The 5,612-nt window shown below is 50.0% G+C and overlaps 1 protein-coding gene and 1 long non-coding RNA gene across 3 annotated transcripts in view; one reads left to right on the top strand and one right to left on the bottom strand.

Moving 5' to 3' along the window:
- The window catches only part of LOC113205181 (adenylate cyclase type 6), a 114,332-nt gene that overhangs the window by 48,982 nt on the left and 59,738 nt on the right, over positions 1 to 5,612 (bottom strand). The window lies entirely within an intron of this gene.
- LOC127750179 (uncharacterized) lies at positions 3,278 to 4,988 on the top strand. Its single transcript, XR_008011565.1, has 2 exons — positions 3,278 to 4,024; positions 4,644 to 4,988. It is a non-coding gene; the product is annotated as an uncharacterized LOC127750179 (long non-coding RNA).

Below are 5,612 nucleotides of genomic sequence, written 5' to 3' on the forward strand. Positions count from 1 at the left end.
CGAGCGAAGCGATCGCGAAAATTGAACGAAGGGCGCTACAGTGTGCATTAAGGCGTGATTTGCATTGGTTACACGAGCAAAATATATGCGAGCGAAGCGAGCAGAAAATTTTTTGAACCATAGGGTACGAAAATATCCCGTTAGGATGCTGAAATATGCCTTCACTAACGCCAAAGTGCAACAAGGGTTACCTTTTATGTTTCATTGGGGCAAATTTTGGAGGAATAGGTGCCCCCGAAGACCAAAATAGTGAGAATAGTGAGTTTTTACCAGAAAAGTGAGTAAAAGTGAGTTTTTTCAAAAAAGTGAGAAAAAGTGAGAAAAGTGAGTCGCTGGCAGCCCTGCGACGAAATACACGTATTACGAAATACTGTGTGCACGGAAATCTCGAGTGAAAACCCCCTCGATCCAGTGGCAATGTCGCACTGCTGGGCTTGTATATGACATTTTGGCAATATTTTTCACTACACATGTTGGTGCTCAGTCAAAGGGTCAAGGGTCAAGGGTCAAGGATTTGCAGTAGTTTAAGGCAGAGTAACGTATACTAACGAATCCTTGAGCTCTCTCTCTGCCCTCACACTCAAATTTCACACTTTAAGCTTGCTTTTGGTTTGGTTGCAGCTTGCCGTTTCTCTCAGCACCAATCACACGAACCAATCCCAACCTTTTCCTGCTGCACTGCAGTGGTAGCGAGGGGCAATAAGGGCCGTCCTTGATTCGATCTAATGAGCGCAAGGTGTGGGAGCGGCGGCAGCTGCCACGGGCCTGAGCATTGGTCACTTCTGCCCGCCTTACATTCCCCCTCCGCCCAAGTAAGTGCAGAGCTGCTCTTCGCTGCCGTGAGGCAAATTGGGCGGGTTTAAATTAGTAAAACCCGGGAGTGGGGCATCATAATGCTGCTAATAACATATTTATGGGCCGCGGGGTCAGACCTATGGGGCGGAGCCCCCAAGGGGGCCGTGCGCCCACCTTCTGACCCGCCGCGCAAGCGGTCCCGGCCGCCAGTCGTTCGGAGCAATGGCAAGCTATTATTCACAGTGGAAAGGTTTTGTATCTCCAAAAAAAGTTTTCACATTTTTGTGAAAGTCATTCCTTCCATGACTACTAATAAATAACGCAGTAAAAGGGAGCGTTCGCACGATGGAAACGACGTCGTGTCTCTGCTCTTAGCTCGATCAAGTAAAATCGCAGAGTGCTCCCCTTTCAGTTTCAGACGGGTTGTCTGCTTAATTTTGCTCGCCCAGCTTCAGAACCACGAAAGGCGTGCCGTTTCAAGCGTGAGCGTAGGACTGTTGTTATATTTTGTCGAGTGCGTGGACCACCGTGTCGGCGCAGCGGTGGGCGATGTGTTACGACCGTGGGGACGCTGCTAGCGCCGCACGTTCTGCTGCTTCAGAGCACAGTGCGCGTGCACGCAACACTAAACACACACGCACGCACACGCACACAACACAGCAGGGATTGCCACGCATCAACACCGGGCGCGCAGCGGCACCAACGCACCACTCACGGGCGGCCTTACGGTAACAGCCACGCCCCGCCAAGCCCCGCTTCCGGCAACATAGTCGACTTGCATCGATTGCATCGACACAGCACTACACAGCGTTAGCATCACTAAATCAGCCAGCCGAGCTCTTTTGCGAACCTTACACAGCTGTATCGGACACACCTCTTCACTGGAAAAACAATACGTAAGTCCCACCTTTAAATGGTGTTGAGGGTTTTGTGCCTCTACAATGTTTTTTTGTTTGTTTTTGTTTTTTAACAAAAAGCCCGCGCCTCTAATTTTCATGGCAGCTTGAAGTTCCCCCGCAAAAGTATAAAGCTCGAAATTCCTTTAATGCCGCTGCAAAATGTGTGATTCAGCAACTTTCGTGTTTGTGGTTGTTGAGCCGAGCTCAGCAAAGTGTGCAGGGAGTTACGTTGCAGCCCCTCTACCCGAATGCGAGCCCCGCGCCACGTCATATACGCTTCCGCGGCACAATAACCGTTGCAGCCGATGGCTGGATAGCTGTTGTCTCCACCCTCACGCCTTCCCCCCCCCCTCTCCCTCTTCCCCCGGATTTACCTCGTATATGCAAAGCCCAGCAGAAGAAGGCGGGCTGGTGGAAAAAAAGAACCTGGCGTGTATTATTCAGTTCCGTCGGCACGGCGCAGGTGATGGGGAGAGACAGAGAGAGATGGGGTTAAAGAGAGGGGAAGAAAGAGGGAGAGACAGAGAGAGGTGTAGGTTTCGTACAGCAGTCGCCGTGGAAGCGACGCCATGGCGCCCCATACACGCAGTCATTGGGCCCAGCCCGCGCCGAAAAGCCGTGCGAAGGCCGGCCATTGTGAGGATATGGAATGGGCCCCGCTGGGGACGCTGCTGCAGCTGCTGGCTGCTTTATCTGGAAATATTTATTGGGATTTGTGTAAGCATGGGGGAGGCTCTCGCATGCGCGAAGGGGCCTAAAATATCCTCTTCGGAAAGGCACCGAGACGTAAGAGAAACAAAAAGGAAACAAGCGGCTGCAGGACGAGGGGTCACCACTTCGATTTAGGATGTACAACAGGATTCCGTGATCACGGATTACACGTGAATTTTGAGGGATTATTTTTGTTAAATGAAATTTGTTAAATGTCTCGGGCTAAAACGGCTAAAACTATTAAATTTGGATAACTAAGTAAAATTTACTCAGAATGTTTCAAAATTTAGTTAGGTATACTACACGGATTACATAGGGACTACACTTCCGTCAGTACACACGATGACTCGAGCGGCGACCCCTTCGCAGTAGCAGCAACGAGCTTCCTGCTACCTCCTGTTGCGCGCAGGGCCGAAGGTTTATTTGTTTTCTGCACTTAGGCCTCCGCCTGTAATTGGAGCGGAAAAAGGTCATTACGGATGTGCACCTTTTGGTTTTTCCAGCGATGCGCAGCGCTCTCGTTGGCATAGTTTCCATCCGCCTTTGGAAAAGGGGTTTATAATGTTCGTGAAGAGGGGCGCAAAAGCGTCGGAAAATTAGAGTGGAGAGGAGGAGGGGGCGGGGAGCGAGGTAGTTCCAGCCGAGACAGGACCCGAGCTGCTTTTCTCCTCCGGCGAAGCAACAGGCGTTTACAAGCGAGGGGCGAGAATCTCCGCCCGCGGGGACCCCGAACAAAGTGGACCCCACGCACTGCGCGGCCGGCAAAGGGGAGGGGGTGGGGGGCGAGGGGCAAGGCCTTGCACATCTTCACTTCGCGCGTGCACACGAAAACGCGTGTCAACGTATAGCGTTTGTCACCGTTATTTGGCGGCACTGTCAAAAGAGGAGCTTTTAGGTTTTACAGCTGAATTTTCCGTGAGGAATATTGTAATGTAAAGATTACAAAATTGTCAAATGACATTCTCCAACGAGCTCACGACTGCGGTACTTGCGGTGGCTGATCACTGTCAAAAGAAAGTCTAGTATTTCCCGAAGAAGTAGTAAGTTCCAATGTCCTTTGGTATTTCCGAATTGCTACGTGGAGCTCCATTTTGAAAATATCCATGGGTTCCAGCAATGCATTCAAAAGTTGGCAATAATTATAACACTTCCCTTCATTCGTTTTTTACAACTTAAATCTACTTCCGAAGAAGAAAACGAAGTGCTGTGGGAATTTCCAAAGGTAGCTCTTAGTGCATGTTATGTTTTTAGAGGAATATAGTTGCCCAGACTTGCAGCCACAAATGTCCGCCAGTTCTGTTTTTGATGATTGTCACGAACATGCTAAACCATATCAGTTATTTACACGGTATTTCTACCCAAACATGTAAATGACCACAGTGGGAGCAGGTGGTTTGGATATATGGCTGTGGTCGTAAAACTTGTCAAAAGTTTCTTGGAATCCCCCCTCCCTTTAGCACCAAACAACCTTAACTGTCACGTTGTTAACACCGCGTCAGCGTTTTCGCACTGACGTCAACTAGTCGACACGAGTTTGCTGTATATAACTGCACGGCAGAGCTCAAACCATCATTCGTGCTTCTGTTTTCACCAACAGCAATACCAACGCGTTATCTGAGGTAAGGACAAGGCCCCTTTGCACCTCTTTCGGCTCCTGCAATTATTGGAGCTCCTAAAACTCTTGCAACTTCTTCAACTTGTTGCTGCTCCCCTGCAATAACTTTTGCTGCTCCTTTGCAACCCTAGCAGTGCCTTAAACCCTAACATGTCATATGCACCTCATGAAGCTCAATGTGTCTTCTTGCCAGACCTCAGACTGTTCAGACTAGTTTACAATGGGGCAGACAGGAGACGAGAACAAAGAGCGGACGTCACTCTGCAAATCTGTCTAACAAGATGACAGTTTAAACTGCAAGACTAAAAGGTCCTACAGTTTGAACTAATAATTGAACTAATAATTTCTACAATTTAAACTGCAAGACTGCGTAGTTTAACCGTTTGAAATGTCAAACACTATGTAGTTGTGCAGTTAACTGTTAAACGGCAGTTTTACAGTTTAAACTGTGAAACGTTTTGCAGTTTAAACTGTGAAACATTTTGCAGTTTTAACTGTAAAACGTTTGCAGTTTAAACTGTAATACTGTAATACAGATTAATTTGCAGAGCAGATATCCTACAGCTGAGCCGCAGTTTTTCAAACCGTTACCAGACCTGAGCCGAGCTGTTCTTGTCTTACAGCCATGGCTCGTTTTGCCGCCGTTCTCTGCCTCGCGCTAGTGCTGGCGCTGGTGGCCCTCTCCCAGGCCGACCCACAGCCCCACGAGGGCCACGGCCACGGGGAACCGGTCTTGGGGGCCGACCCTTGCACCTGGGGACCCAGCCACTGGTGCGCGAGTAAAGTCAACGCCAAGGGGTGCAAGATGACGTCCTGGTGCACGGAGAAGAAGATCCTCGCTTTCCAGTGAGCCGGCGCACCTCCTACTAATTGATCATTTCTCTGTTTTGACCTTCTTGAAACTTTTGAAAAACAGGTGCATCAAGGAATGGATTGTAAAGGCAAATTATACTGTGCAATGATCAGTTCTCGATGTTTTAATTTTTTAGTAGGCATGTGAAGACTGCAAAAATCAAACTCCCACGTTTACAGAATTTCGTTTGTAATTATGTAAACAGGATTCTGCTTGGGAAAAATTGGTGGTGATAAGCGCAATAAAAGGTCCTCGTTCCCCTTCCACACACTCTGTCCCCCGCCGCTGGCCGCTTTGATTTGGGCCGTTCGGGGCGCGGCGCCGCTGCACGGTGTGGCCCACATACACGCGAGGAGCAGGAGGAGTCCCCCAGGAAATCAGCGCGGAGCCAGGACCGGCCGGGCGGGCTATGGGGCCGCGGGCGGACCGGGTGGAGACACTGTACGCGTCCGACAATGAGCTGGGGCCGCGAGGGCGGCGCAGCGACTAACTGGGGGTCTAGGGGTGCAGTCGGAAAACTGTTCCGACGGGCGCGAAAAGATGCATTTTTTTTGCCCTCAAGGGGCCCCAAAAGATACCCTTTTGCCTTCAAGGGGCCCCAAAAGATAGTTTTTTGCCTGGAGCCCGGTAGGGGTTTCCCACCTATAGCCAAACAAACCGGGCCAGTCCGTGGGTGGGGTGGCGCGGCCGCTACGTCATGCGCGAAGGTCATGATGTGCTTCGTGGAGGAAATCACTTG

The sequence above is a fragment of the Frankliniella occidentalis genome, unplaced genomic scaffold, assembly GCF_000697945.3.
Source record: "Frankliniella occidentalis isolate FOCC.00 unplaced genomic scaffold, Focc_3.1 Scaffold148, whole genome shotgun sequence".
NCBI classification, from domain to species: Eukaryota; Metazoa; Arthropoda; class Insecta; order Thysanoptera; family Thripidae; genus Frankliniella; species Frankliniella occidentalis.